The sequence below is a fragment of the Heterocephalus glaber genome, unplaced genomic scaffold, assembly GCF_053883595.1.
Source record: "Heterocephalus glaber isolate CG9 unplaced genomic scaffold, H.glaber_assembly_v1.0 deba00000347, whole genome shotgun sequence".
In the NCBI taxonomy this organism is placed as follows: domain Eukaryota; kingdom Metazoa; phylum Chordata; class Mammalia; order Rodentia; family Bathyergidae; genus Heterocephalus; species Heterocephalus glaber.
Genome location: NW_028258143.1, coordinates 33,040,549 through 33,057,350, shown reverse-complemented (window position 1 = coordinate 33,057,350; position 16,802 = coordinate 33,040,549).

The following is a 16,802-nucleotide window of genomic DNA, read 5'->3' as shown; positions in this document are numbered from 1 at the left end:
ATTGTTAAGATTCCAGAAACTCAACAGAAGAACAAAGTTCTACAAGCAGTTAGAGAAAAGAAAAAGTCACATACAAAGGAAAGCCAATCAGAATCACAGCAGACTTCTCAACACAAACCATCAAGGCAACAAGAGCTTGGAGTGACATATTCCAAGCTCTAAAAGAAAACAGCCTCCAATCCAGATTGATGTACCCTGCAAAATTATCTTTCAAAATTGATGGAGAAACAAGATACTTTTATGACAAAGAGCACCTTAGGAACTTCAGGAATACCAAACCAGCGCTCCAAAGAATTTTACACAATATCCTAGGAACAGATATTGAGGATCACAACCCCAGGAAGCAAAGCAGAATGAACCCATCTGGCATGACAAGAAATTAAATGTGAAGGGGGAGAACCCAACAAAAAGAAAAAGTCATGGCAATGACAAGTCAATACGTTTCAGTTATAACCATCAACGTTAATGGTCTCAATTCACCAATCAAAAGAAAGAGACTGGCAGAATGGGTCAAAAAGCAAAATCCAACAATATGCTGCATACAAAAAACACACTTAATTCAAAAGGAAACTCATAGACTGAAAGTTAAAGGGTGGAAAACAATACTTCATTTGACAGGAACCCGAAAAAAAGTAGGAGTAGCTACCCTCTTTGCAGATCAAGTAGATTTCAAACCAACACTGATTAAGAGAGATGAAGAAGGACACTACATCCTTGTAAAGGGAACAATCCAAGAAGAAGAGATGACAATCAAAAATATCTGTACACCAAACACTAGTGCACCCAACTATATAAATCAAATACTAATGGACATGAAAAGTCATATATGCACTAATACAATTTTAGTGGGGGACCTCAACACCCCACTGTCACAAATAGATAGATCAACTAGACAAAAAAAAAGAAATGAAATACTAGAACTCAATTGAACTCTTGAACAAATGAACTTAACCGATGTTTACAGAGTCTTCCACCCCACAAAATCAGAATACACATTCTTCTCAGCTGCACATGGGTCATTCTCCAAAATGGACCACATACTCACACATAGAACATGTTTAAGTAAGTGCAAAAGAATTGAAGTTATCCTCTATAAATTATCAGAACATGGTGTGATGAAATTGGAGATCCATAGAAAAAGAAACTCAAAAAATTTCATAAACACATGGAAATTGAACAACACACTTCTGAATAACCAATCGGTCACAGAGGAAATTAAAGAAGAAATCAGACAGTTCCTTCAATCAAATAACAATGACAATACAACATATCAGAATCTATGGGACACAATGAAAGCAGTCTTACAAGGGAAATTCATAGCAGTGAATACACATATTAGGAAAACAGAACAAGCCCACTTAAACAACCTGATGCTGAACCTCAAGCTTCTAGAAAAAGAAGAACAGGACAACCCCAGAGCTCATACAAGGGAGGAAATTATAAAGATCAGAGGAGAAATCAATGCAGTGGAGACTAAGAGAATGATACAAAAATCAATGAAGCCAAGAGTTGGTTCTTTGAAAGAATCAACAAAATTGACAAACCCGTAGCCAACCTTGGCAGAAAAAGGAAAGAAAAGGCCCAAATCCATGCAATTAGGAACGAAAAGGGTGAAATTACAACAGACCCAGCAGAAATCCAGAGGATCATCAATACCTACTTCCAGAACCTATAGGCCAATGAGATGGACAACACAGAGGAAATCGACAGATTCCTAGATACATATGAATTACCAAAGTTGAATGAAGAAGACCTAAAAATTCTGAACAACCCAATATCAACCAATGAAATTGAAAACATAATTAAAAACTTCTCAACAAAGAAAAGCCTGGGCCCTGATGGCTTCACTGCTGAATTCTACAAGACATTTAGAGAGGAACTGCTGCCACTACTTTTTAAACTCTTCAATGAAATTGAAAGGGAAGCAGTACTCCCAAATTCATTCCTGGAAGCAAGCATCACCTTGATCCCCAAAACAGAGAAAGACCCAACTGAAAAAGAGAACTATAGGCCAATCTTACTAATGAACATAGATGCAAAAATCCTTAATAAGATAATGGCAAACAGAATACAGAAGATCATCAAGAAGATCATACACCCTGATCAAGTGGGATTCATGCCAGGGATGCAGGGATGGTTCAATATACGAAAATCAATCAATGTAATACACTCTATCAATAGAGCCAAGGACAAAAACCATATGATTCTCTCCATAGATGCAGAAAAAACATTTGACAAACTCCAACATGCATTTATGATAAAAACCCTAAAAAAACTGGAATAGATGGTCTCTACCTCAAACTGATAAAAGCCATCTATGAAAAACCAACAGTCAATATCATACTCAATGGCCAAAAACTGAAATCCTTCACACTAAAATCAGGAACAAGACAAGGATGTTCACTATCACCACTCTTGTTCAATATAGTTCTGGAAACATTAGCCACAGCAATTAGACAAGAGAAAGAAATAAAAAGAATAAAGATAGGAAATGAAGAAGTCAAATTGTCATTATTTGCAGATGACATGATCCTCTATATAGAAGACCCCAAGGACTCCACCAAAAGTTTCCTAGACTTAATAACCAAATTCAGTCAAGTAGCTGGTTACAAGGTCAACACACAAAAATCAATAGCTTTCCTCTATATCAATGACAGACTCACTGAGAGAGAAATAGGGCAAATAATTCCTTTCACAATAACATCCAAAAAACTGAAATACCTAGGAATCAACCTAACAAAAGAAATCAAAGACCTCTGCTCTGAAAACTATGGCACTCTGAAAAGAGAGATTGAAGATGATATCAGAAAATGGACAGACATCCCCTGCTTCTGGGTAGGAAGGATTAATATAGTGAAAATGGCTATACTTCCAAAACTGCTATATAGATTTAATGCAATTCCAATTGAGATCCCAGCAGCATACTTCATGGACCTTGAGAAAACAATCCAAACATTCATTTGGAACAAGAAGAGACCCAGAATAGCAAAAGCAATTCTAGGTAACAGAGACACGGCAGGGGGTATCACAATCCCCAACCTGCAACTCTACTACAAAGCTACTGTGATAAAAACAGCATGGGACTGGCAAAGAAACAGACCTGAGGACCAGTGGAACAGATTAGAAGATGTAGAAACAACACTAGACACACTCAGCCATCTCATCTTTGATAAAGGAGCCAAACACCCTCACTGGAGGAAAGATAGCCTCTTTAATAAATGGTGCTGGAAAAATTGGGTTTCAAATTGCCAAAGACCTGTATCTCTCACCATGCACTAAACTAAAATCAAAATGGATTAAAGATCTAAATATTAAAATAGAAACTCTGAACCAGTTGGAAGAGAGGTTAGGCAGAACTCTTGAAGACATTGGTGTCGGAAAAGATTTTATGAACAAAACCTCAGTTGCCCATGAACTAGCACAAACAATCAACAAATGGGATCTCTTCTTATTAAAAGGCTTCTGCACAGCAAGAGAAACCAGCAGCAGTGTGAAGAGACAACCCACAATGTGGGAAAATATCTTCACCTGCGCTCAGACAAAGGTCTACTATCTCAAATCTATAAAGAACTTAAAATGATCAGACCTCCCAAATTTAAAGACCCAATCCAAAAATGGGCATCTGAAATGAACAGACATTTCTCAGGCAAAGAAGTAGAAATAGCAAATAAATACATGAAAAAATGTTCAACATCACTGGTCATTCAAGAGATGCAAATGAAAACAACACTGAGATTCCACCTCACCCTAGAAAGAATGGCCTCTATCATGAAATCAACCAATAACAAATGTTGGCAGGGCTGTGGGGAAAGAGGAACCCTTCTCCACTGCTGGTGGGAATGTAGACTGGTGCAACCACTGTGGAAATCAGTATGGAGATACCTCAAAGAACTAGGACTGGAAGTCCCATTTGACCCCACTATTCCACTGCTGGGGATCTTCCCCAAAGAATTCAAAGAATCATACCACAGTGATATACATGCACCCATGTTCATAGCAGCGCAGTTTGTGATAGCTAAAACTTGGAAACAGCCCAAATGCCCATCAACTGAAGACTGGACAAAGAAAATGTGTTGGTTTTTTTAATAAAATGGAGTACTACTCAGCCATAAAAAATGAGAAATTAGAGACTTTTATAACTAAGTGGATGCACATTGAGATGATACTCTTAAGTGAAATAAATAGGACACACATGTATAAATACAGAATAGTTTCTCTGGTGTGAGAAACTGAAAGTGTAAATAAGGACTAAAATATATAATAGGTAATGTGAAATAGGAAGAAAAGGGACAAAGGGGAAGGAAGTGGGAGGGCTAGGGGAAAGGATAGAAGGGAATGGGATTAATATGAGAAAATGGAAAAATAGGAACAAAATCTTTGTAAATAGGGAGGAATGGAGGAGTTAAAGGGAGGGCTGGGCAAGGGTGAAAAATAAGAACCAAGAGAGATTATGTAAAGGTGCAAGTTTCCAACCATGAATGTCATTATATTGTATACCTAAAATGTACCAATGATTAGAATGAATAATTTATAATGCAAAATAGGAAGAAAAGGTCCAAAGGGGTAGAGGTAGTGGGAGGGGCAGGGGAAAGGAAAAATGATGAGAAATGGAAAAAATGGAAATAAAGTCTTTGTAAATAGGGAAGGGTGGAGGGGCTGAAGGGAGGGCTAGGAATGGGGAAAAAATAAGAACAAAGATGCATTATGTAAAGGTACAATTCCCAATGAGAAATGCAATTGTGTTGTGTACCTAAAATGTAACAATAAAAGAATTTAATAAAAAAAAAAAACCAAAAAAAAAGAAAAATCATGAGACCAGACAAAACCACAGATATTCATAAGCTTTCAGTTGAGTCCCATCTCTAAGTCACATTTAGTAAATTGATCTCAGCTTAAATATCTGCAGAGGAAAAAATTTTATAAATACTTTACATACTTGTTCAATAACATATGCATAGGGTGAATATATTTTATTCATTCTTATATTCAACCCCAAAAATATGGGGAAAAATTTTATGTGTTCTGTACATGTACCAATACCACATGAGGAATTTAATCATTATATACTGATAACATGTACTAACAAAGAATAAAATTTGGAAAAGAGAAACAAATATGGGTGATATTTTAATGAAGTCAGTTTAAAAATAATTTCCTAAACAAGATGCACAAGTACACAACCTATTTTTTAAAATCTGGATGCATTTAATCACTTTCAAGATAAATACTTCTGTCAAATAAAAGGTTTACCCTTTAAGTAACTGTACAAGTCAATCTAGAAACACATATTATTATGGAGATATATATATATATGTTAGCAGAATATATACATAAAAGAGGCAAAAAATTACTATTCAAAATCCAGGCTAAACGTCTTATGTGGAAAAAGCAAAACATATACAAAAGTATTTATAATAGCAAAAAACTGAAAGCAATCTAAACCAGATAGCATAATTTTTATATAACACAATATTATAAAACAGTAAAAATGAATGAATTATAGTTAGCTATTTCAGCCATCAGCTAGATGCATCTCAAAAAACCAACGGTGAGTAAAAGAAGTAAATTATAAAATACTAAATATATTACAACATCATCCAGTTTAAATTTAACAACTTCAGATAGCATAATCTATATACTAATGTATGATGGCATTACCCATAGATAAGTAAGAAAACTAGCTTTACATTTTATTCCTAATTTAATTGGGGTAAATGCAACTTCTGAATAATACAGAATAAAGAGGGCTTCAGGTTTATGACTGACTTATGACTGATTTTAAATTCTGTTTTATGGAAAATTTTAAAAGTTTATTTTAAAAGAGAATTTACTTCAGAAGATTTCTTAACAAATTTTTACTACCAAGTAAGTTTAAGCAAATTAATCATTTAAAAAGCATGCATGCTATATTTTAAAATGATAAAAGTTATTAAACCAAAAGTTACGCATTATCATTACCTTTATCCTAAATAGTTTTGAAAATCTTCTAAATATTTATAACATCTTAAATTGCATGAGATTACAAAATTATCCATAATTTCTGTATTTTATGTAACTACAAGCCAACTATATGAAAAAGGATGAATTATTTGCAATTTTGACATTGTAATAGCATAACTTTAATAGAACCAGATATTATTTAACAACTTTTATTATTTACCCCATGCATAAACAGGCCAACTTTTCTACTGAACTAAGAAAAATTCTCTTTATTTCAAAAGTATGAGTAAATTCACAATTTACAGATAATTGATGACAGTCCATAGCTTTTTTTATAGTCAGAAATTTAAGCTTTACTAATTGCAGTTTACTTGGAAGCATAGAGGTCTATAATAAATCTTCTCACATTTTAATCTACATTTAATTATCATAGATCAGTCTTCAAATGTCTACTGATGAGAAAGAAAATCACACAGCATATGGTAACCATGGAACACTGAAACATTGAAACATCACTTTCTTTGCTCCCATGGTAAAACTAATCAATATTCCCGTCCAGTCTTCCAAAATAGACAAACTCATGATACATTAAAACCATCCCTTCACTAATCACTAACAGTTATAGTTTGCATGAGAGCTTTTGTCTCCGTGGAGTTCACATTCCAGCAAAAAAATAACTCATGGAATATTTATACTGTTGTATGAGAATCTCATGAGACTACTGACTCTTAGCAATACACACAATGATGTTTCAGCTCCTCAAAAATCATTAGAGTCTGGTTTACTACTACACCACACACATCAATCATTTTACCTGTCATGTCTTCCAAGGAAATTGCTCTATGCATAGTTTCTACTGCAAAAAACTAACCACAGCTTCCACTTCTGCAGAGAAAGCCAGGATCTGCATCATGTAGTGCATCTCCTCTGAAATACCACTAATTGGAAGATTGATGGAAAGTGAGACCATCTTTCCAGCTGTTCAGTGGCCCATCGCTGGCTTATTGGGAAATCTTAATGGAATTCATCCATATTTCCATCTTGGAACTTGGAAATTCCACAAGGATTGGATGTTAACAGTGGAAATTGAAAGTAAAAGAATGTGTAAATTAAAGCTATGAGGTGAAGCAGAGCATATGATGGTCCAGTTCAAGTTATGAAGAAGGAATAAGATGCAGAATGTCAAAAAGAAAGGAAAAAAACCAGAAGTTTTAGTTAAAGCAGCAAGAGGGAAGGAGAGAGAGAGAGACAGAGACACAGACACAGACAGAGACAGAGAGAGACAGAGAGAGGCTGAGCAATAATCCCAGTGCAGTACTGGACAGAGCTCCCCTCAGACAGATTTACCAGCTCAGTTCTGCTCAAGGCCCCACCTACCACAATTTACATCTTACTCAAGACCTCCATCCTTGTAACAGAATAGAAATAATTATCATTTTTCACTACATTCTGAAGTACAACAAAAATTAATTAGCCTTACAAAAATTAATGAAAACTATATTACAGACTCACAGTTACTTTGTCTTTAAATTCTCATTTAAATTACATGAACTTTAGTGTATCTTTATGGTAAATGTTTGTGGCCACCAACATTTTTCTGGCTAAATCATCAACTCAGACTAAGTGGAAAATACAAAGGTAAACAAGAAGGAGCAACAAGGGAGTGGTAGAATACAATACCCCTTAACTTTTTGAGTAGCAGACTATTGAGCTATGCCAGTTATTTAAAAAGAAAAAGAAAGAAAAGAAAAAAATATGAAAGTACTCATGTCCTATTTTTGAACTCACTAAATATTTTTCATTTTTCATATCTGAACCATTTCTGAGTTTACTAGAGTAATATCAAGTAGACAAGTGGGGGGGATCTCAAAATATTTTCCAAAATGTAACTGCACTTACAGAAAAAGTAAGGAAAAGGTAATTGAACAAAAATTTCCCAAATGATACTAAATTCTCCAAGGAAGTTATTTATAGTTCAGACAAGAATCACATATTTGATTTTTATAGTGCAGAAAAATGCCAGCAGAGTTTTACAAAGAACTTCTGCTTTTCATGCTTCAGTTATGAATGAGTCAATAATCTTGAATAAAAAGGATACAAAAAATTCTTTTTCTGAGATACCTATAAGGCTCACTTTTAGTTATTTTCAAGGCTAGAGCACCTTGTATATTTTATTACTATAAAATTCTAAATTCTTCTTATAATTTTATACTCTTTATGGTCATCCATACAATTACTAATTGTCTCTATATGATTAAATTAGTCAGCTTTCCACTACTAGAACAAAATAGCTGACACCTGTAACTTAAAGGAAAAGAGGTCTACAGTATTTTGGTTCATAGTTTCAGATGTTTCTGTCCATGATTGGCTGACTCCCAGGCATAAATATCATGGTCAAGGGCATGGTGGAGAAAAGCTGCTCAACTGATGGCATCTGGGAAGCAGAGAACAGAGGAAGAGCCAGAGAGGAAGAGGCAAGGGACTGGATATACTCCCCAAAGTCATACCCCAATGACTCACTTCCTCCAATCCTGCCCCACCTCTTCATAACCCATTCAACTACGCACTTTTCCATGGTTAACTCATTGATGAGGGTAGTGCCGTCACAACTCAATCATCTCTGCAGGAGTTTCCCCGTCCAGTCAAGCTTATGATCAAAATTATTTTAATGACACAATGAAACATGAAATTTTTAAAGGATTCTCTTTTTTTGTCTTCCAAAAATAAATGACTTTGAGAAAAGTTTCCTATAATTCTTTTAACTAACAACATTTTCCTAAGCAATGATTATAACTGATAAACTATAATTGATAAACTAATGTAATTGATAAACTATAAATAAATTAAAGAGCAAAATAAAGGATAGATAATAGGAAACAGGGAGACAGATCTTTTGCACAAAGGAAAGGAACCAAGAGAAGGAGGGGGAAAGGGAAGAGGATGAAAAAAAGACTTAAGATGTGTTATATACACATATCAACTCCCCACAATGAATCTAATAATTATGTACTGCAGACATATATTAATAAGAATTAATATTAAAAAATAAAATAAATCAGACCCCCCTCCAAAAACCCACAGTAAATCAAATTGAAACAGCTCCAGGACAGTGTAATTAAAAATAAGTTTGTTTTCCTGTCAATCAAATTTACATATACTTTATATTCTTGGTATTTGGTTTTTTTCTTTACAAATTATACACCAAGCACAAGCAAAATTTTGCTTGAAAGGTCAATTTCTCCCAATATACAGAAAAGAAATTGATAGTGGTGCTACTGTGCTTTAAGTGTTTATGTCCTTTCCAGAAATAATGTTGAAAAATAATTCTCAATGCAGCAGTATTAAAAGGTGAAGCGCTGAACCCGGAAGGAAGCTCCCTGCCTCCATCCCAGGCTGCTAGGGCAGAGAAGGTGAGCCGCATGGGTGCCAGAAGCACACCCCTCCCCCCATGGAAATGAGAAAACACATAAACAAGCCCCAAAAACAGACTTCTGGATCACCTACAGCAACCCCAAAGAGAAACGAGATGGAACACTCTGATACTCAACCACCTGGACTCTGAACTGGCAACAAAAGAGGATCTGGGAAAAATGAAATCAGAAATAATTACTCAGATAACAGCAAAGATTTTGCTCATGGTGCAAGACATGATTAATAAATCTAGAGAGGACACAGATAAAAAAATAGAGGATCTGAGGAACATGGTGGAATCCCAACATAGGAAACAAATGGAATCCCTAAAACAGATACAAACAGATTTCCAAGAGATTAAAAACTCCATCAAAAGTCTGCACAGCAGAATGAAGCAATGTGAGGATAGAATTTCACATATAGAAGATAAGATTGCAATTAGTGAGGAGGAAAAGAAAAATTGCTTCACAATTGTAAGGGAACACTAGAAATCGATCCAACAGCTGCTAGACAATGCAAAGAAGAATAACATAAGACTGATTGGAGTCAGTGAAGAAAGAGGAGAGAGTGAAGATGACATAAAAAAACTGTTCACAGAAGTGATGGCAGAAAACTTCCCAAGGAGGGGAAAAGAACTTGACATACAGATAAGCGAGGCATATAGGACACCAGGAGCCTTAATCAAAAAAATCTACACATAGGCATATAATAGTGAGGATTCCAGAAATCCAACAGAAGAACAAAATTCTACAAGCAGTGAGAGAAAAGAAACAAATCACATACAAAGGAAACTCCATCAGAATCACAGCAGACTTCTCAATGCAAACCCTCAAGGCAAGAGGAGCTTGGAGTGATGTATTTCAAGCCCTAAGGGAAAACAGCCTCCAACCCAGACTGATGTAGCCTGCAAAACTATCTTTCAAAATTGATGGAGAAATAAGATACTTTCATGATAAAGAGCACCTCAGAAACTTCATGAATACCAAACCAGCACTTCAAAAAATTTTAGACAATACCCTAGGAAAAGACAATGAGGATCACAACCCCAGGAAGCCCAGCAGAATGAATCCGTTGGGTATGAATATTAAATGTAAAGGGGGAGAATCCAAAAAAAGAAAAAGTCATAACAAGGCTTTTAAAACTGAACTTCACCTCCCTAATGAGTGTATAATTCAATCTTATTATTGTACTGATTGGTATTTTTCTGATTCTAGAGTTGCACACCATTCCTTGTGCTATACTGGCTATTTATCATCTTCTTATGGCTACATTTTAATTGGGTTGTTTATTAATGAGCTGTAAGAGTTCTTTATAAGTATTCTGGTCATAGGTTATATGCATTGTAAATATGGTCTGTTTAAGGACTACTTTTCATTTTAATGATGTCATTTAAAGTTCTAAATTTTGATGGAATCTCATTTATCAATTTTTTCCTTTATACATCATGTCTTTTGTATCCTAGGTAGTTCTTGCCTACCCTGAATTCATAAATATTTTCCCTTATAATTTCTTCTTAAAGTTTTATACTTTTAGGCTTTCTTATTTAGGTTCATAGATCCCTTCAAGTTATTTTCATGTATGGAAATAAAGGGTTGAGGTTAACTTTTTATATACAGATACCAGGTGTTCTAGTGCAGTTTGCTGAAAACACTATCTCTTTCTTGGTTCTTGAATTGAGTTTATATTCTATAAAATACTAATGTTAAATAATTTTTCAAAACTTAGTGGATCACATATGTGTGGTTCTATTTCTATTCTCTGTTTTATTCAAATGATCTATATGTCTTTCCTTACACCAACACTGCCTTGATTACTGTAGCTTTAGAAGAAGTCTTAAAATTAGGTACTAAATGTCTTCCAACACTGTTTTTGTTTTTGTTTTTGTTTTTAACTTTTCTAGGTCCTTTGTACTCCTACATAACTTTTAAATTTCAATATCCAATTCTTCATTTATAGCAAGTGTACACAGACCTGAATTTTTATATATACCTTGTGTTTTCTAATCCTGCTAAATTCAAGTACAAGTTCTAGGGGCTCCTAGAGATTTCTTAGTATTTTCTCTGTAGATGATCATTTCATCTACATATAAAGATTTTGCTTCTGCCGTGCCAATCCTATCCTAGTTGTTTCATTTTATTGCCAAACTATTTTGGTGGGGCCTACTTTTCAAAGTTTAATGGACAGATAAAGAGTAAGCATATCTGCCCTTGTTCCCCACCTTAAGGAGAAACCATTGTATCTTCTCCATTTATATAAGGCATTCTCGCTGGAAGTATGGAGTACATGTCTTTAATCTGTTGAGAAGTTTCTGTTCTACTTCTAGGCTCCTGATAGCTTTTACCATGAACAGCTGTAGAATTTAGTCCAATACTTTTTCTCCAACTACTGACAGGATCATATGGCTTTTTCCTTTTCTCTGTTAAAATGATGACTTTTGGGGGTGGATCTTCCAATGCTGAACCAACACTGCCATCCCTATAACAAAACCACTTTCTACATCCTGCCAGATCTGACTTCCAGTAGTTTATTTGGTTAAACAAATTTCTATCTATGTTCATATTTTTTTCTTCTATTATCTTTATCCAGTTTTAGGATTAGCACAGTGTTGAGTTCCTAAAATGAGGGGAGAAGTGTTCCTTCTTTTTTTTGCTTTAATTTTTTGATATAATTTATCAGTTAAAATGTATATGAGCCTGCTGTTGTCATATAGGTAAGTTTTCAAGCTAGGAATATACTTTCTTTAAAAGGTGCTATTCAAATTTTATACTTCCTCCAGAGTCAGTTTCATTAATTTGTCTTCCAAGGTACTTCTTAGAAGTTGTCAAATTTATTTCAAAAAAGATTTTTATGATATGCTTTCTAGATCCTTTTAAATTCTGTAAAATCTGTGGTAATGTCTCCAAGATCTTAATATTGTAATTTAAAAAATGTGTAACTGATATTGTGTAACAGGAAGAAAAGATCTAAAAGAGCAGGGGAATTGGGAGGAGTAGAGGAAGGGAAAAAAGGGAAAGGAAAAAATATGAGAAGAGGAAAAAAATGGAAACAAGGTCTTTGCAAATAGGGAAGGGTGGAGGGGGTGAAGGGAGGGCAAGGGAAGGGAAAAAAAATAAGAACCAAGAGACTCATGTAATGGTACAAGATCCCAATGATGAATGTAACTGTATTTTATACCTAAAATGTACCAATAAAGTTAATGGGGGAAAAAAATAAAATAAAAAAAAAAAAAATAGAAAGGTGACACTTTCAGAGGAGTGATTAAGTAATGGGGGGTTCTTCCCTCATGGATGGATTAGTACCCTTACAAGGAAGCTCAAAGGAACTTTGCCCTTTTTGTCCTTTTGTCTCCTTTCCTGTGGGAGGACACACACACACACAAACACACACACAGTTTTTTTCCCCTTTTTCTCTCCTTTTGACTTGCGAAGACACAGAAAGAATTCTATGTCACCGGACAATGAATACCACTGCCCAGATCTTGGATTTCTTAGCCTCTGGAATTGTGAGAAATGAAGTTTTGTTGTAGAAATTTATCCAGTTTAAGATATTCTATCATGACAGTGTGAATGGACTAAAAGAAATTAGTGCTGAGTTTCCCTTTCCACAGGGAAGAAGGTCATGTTCTGTATTATGTAGCTCATCTCCTCTATTTGATACTTTTAGCAAATACCAAAAAAATGTGGCAGTGATAGCAGGCATAGTGTCATATGTATGTATTCCTGGCTACTTAGCGGGCTGAAGCTGGAGGTTCCCAAATTCAAGGTTAGCCAGAGCAGCATAGCAAGACCCTAGTCACATTACAATGTTTTAACAAATGCGGAAGTGGCTTTAGAACTGGGTAATGAGTAGAGGCTGAGTTTAGAAGTGCATGCTAGAAAAGAGAGCATTAAAAGTTATTGCAATGATGATTCAGAAAAGGAGAAATGTAGAGAGTCTAAATTATTGATATTATCTAAGTGATCTTAAACAGAATATTGGGAGAAATATGATGGCCAAGGCAATTCCGAAAAGGTTTGAGATGAAAAGGAAGAATATATTATTGGAAATTGGAAGAAAGTCTACCTTGTTATAAAGTGGCAAAAATATTGGACAAGTTGTATCTGTCAATTAATGTTGGGTGGAAGACTGAATTTTGGAGCAATGAACTGGGATATTTAGTAAAATAAATATCTAAACAAAGTGTTGAGGGTGCTGAATAGCCTCTTTTGACAACTACTTATAGTAAAAATATAAGATGGGAGAAAAATATTAAAACTGAAATTTATAATTAACAGAGAAGCAGAATTTAAGGAATTAGTAGAGAATAGAAAGGGAAGAGGGAGGACAGACAGAGGAAGATTGGATACCAGATAGTTAAATAAGATGAAATTCTAGTGTTCTATAGTACAGTAGGATGACTATAGTTGATTATAATCTATTATATATTTTATGAAGAACTAGAAGAGAGGAGCTCCAAGACACCAAACATAAAGACAGAATAAGAATATGGAACTGTTACCTACTACACTTATTTGATTAGTTCACATTTTATACACATATTGAAATACCACACCACCTCAATAAATGTGAATTATTACTGGCTAGTTAAAAAGAAAAAAATAAAATTAAGAATGACAAAATAAAATGACATTGGTACGGAAAAGTTTTAGATAACTTAATAGATTGAATATTAAGGTAGTTGTAGAAGCAAAACAAGTAATGTGTTCTTTTAAGATTTGCTTTTCCTGTAACTCCCTGTTTAAAGTGAAGATTATCTGACTCTAATCAGTAACTTCATTAACCTAACAAAGTTACCATGCCAGGGTGAATTTACAATATATATGGCCTATCTTGTGTCTGTGACTTGTAAATAGGAACTGGAATTGTATTTACACATCAAAGACCACTAGGGATGAGATAATGGCTAAAAAGGATATAAAAAGGGAAATGCTGAACAAAGGGCACAGATATTGACCAGACTGGTTTCTGGCATGCCCGTCCACTCACAAGAAGAAATTTTATTATTTTATTTGAATTCTGTGTCTCTGTGTATTTCTTTCCGAGATTTCTGCAACAACATGAAGAAAAAAAGAGGTAACATCAAGTGACTGATGTATTTCATTTAGGTTTCTATAAGTACATTCTGTGGAGTTCTCATTTCCCATGGAAAAAAATGGAAAGCAATTTATAATAAAATCTTGTGTATTTCAGTATGAAAATTCTTGAACACTACTACAGTAGAAGACAGAATGAAGTAAAGTAATACTAATCTCTCTATATAGAGTCACAACAAATAAGATTTCTCAAGATTAAGATCTGCTTCTGCTATTATGCATTAGCATTTCCTTCAAAGTGATTTTTCAAAATAATGAACTATTTTTGGTACGGTAATGAACCAAAGTGTAATCTTCCTTTGAATTATGCAGCAGTTGGGTGCCTGAAAATTTAGGTTTATATAACACCATCCCCAAAAAAGTGTGCCTGTATGTGAAAAATGGTTTTTGGATTTAGATTCAGTTATGTACAGGGATTTTGGTTATATGTGAATACCTGGCTGGACAATCAAAATTCATAAGAGTTGCATGACAAGTCTTTATTGTATGGGAATGCGTCATACATTCAGATTATCTAGTATTCCTTACACTAGTATTCCTGATAGCTTCCAGTAGTGTTTTAAAAGAGAACTCCAACATTGTCTCACAAATTTCTAAAAGGCTCCAGTAAGTTTCTAAGCACTCCTTGAAAGTGGCACAGCATCCTTCAGGAACATACAACCAACACCATCATCTCCCTGTTCTCTGGATTCTCTATATTCTCCCCATCTAATTCAACATAAACCTCCCTCCTCTCTTATTTACAAAACAAAAACTCTCAAACATGCCAATGGCATCAGATGGATACTTTAAAGAGGGTGAAAGGGGCTGGATCTGATTTAGCCAAACAAACATGGGTTTTTTTAATAATAATAAAAAGGCAGAATACTCTAGTAATCAAAGACAAAATGGATATCTTTTTTCTGTTTATTTTGTTTGTTATAATCTTGGTTCAGAGTCTTGGTCGTTTTAAAATTTTCACACTTAGCTCTGTGCACATAGTAGGTGTGCAATGACACTAACAGAATGAATGGTGTCACTGTCTCCTTCTGATACGCTTTCATGGGTTTTTCTCTCTGTTCAATTGCTCTAAGCAGAAAAATGGTTCTAAGATACAACTTCCTTTAGTGAGTGATTGACTTTCCACTTTTTAAAATTCATGTTTCAACCATAATTGAAGTTTATAAAAGACACTCACTCCTCTTGTATTGTATAAAAGTAATTATTTTTATCAAGCTTTTAATTAATTAACACTCCTTATATATATAATTCACTATACTATTTGAATCATTAAATTATTCTAATGTTCATATCTTGTGAGTGTCAACAGATCACTAGTTTAATAGAGTGTAATAAGTGAGTTCTTAATTGATTACTGTTCTCATTAATCATTACACATCCAACAAGAAAATGTGTAACATGCACAAGCATAATGTGATGCCCCTGAGTACAGGAGAAAGCACTGATGCCAACCACACAGACACAATTTTGAAAACTCAGTAAAAAAGAACCCTAGATCATGACATATTAGAATCATAATGACAGATGGAATTTTTTTAACCCAGTCTTCACCACAAAATGTAATGTGATTTTTTAAATCCCTATAATAAAAAAGAGTTCTTCGAAGTTTAATTTCCTGATCAGCATGGGTTTTTGTCCCACACATTAATGTTTTGAGATGTCCCAGGTGTGTTAACTGACAGCCACTGATCTTTCAAATTGCAGCTATGCACTGCAATTTCTGCAGGAGATACTGATGGTTATTTGGTATAAAGGAATGGCTTTTAGAAACAGCTATATCTTCCACTATTACTACTGTATTACCAATGACAAGGAAATATTCACCTATCCTTTTAAAATATATTCATTTAAAATGTCCTTATAGAGGAGCAAAATGCAGGTCCTTTTCTTCCAAGTAGTTGAAAAGAACTATTGAACAAATTTTACTTGTCTTTTCTGAATAGTAAGTCAATTGCTTTATCTTTCTTATCTTTCTCTGTCATTGTAATGCTACTTTGGGGCATCTATTTCAAAGGGATCTTTATTAATCTGTTATATAACTGAGGACACCAAAAGTTAAAGAGTTAAATTTAACTACAGTCAAAAAGATAGAATAAGGGAAAAGGAAGATTTAAATCCTTATATTTTGACCCATAATTAAAAACTCTTGACATTATGCTTTTGCAGATTCTTTACTGTTAGTACAAAGTACTCTACAGTGCAATCCTCTTCTCTCACCATTATTTCTCTTTTTTTCTCAAAGCCTGAAAATTCAGTTGTATGTGTTCAGAGATCATAACTGAAGGAGCAGAGAATCATTACAATTCTTTTTATGATCCTTATCCGGGCCTTTAAAAAATAAAATGCCTGATAAAATAT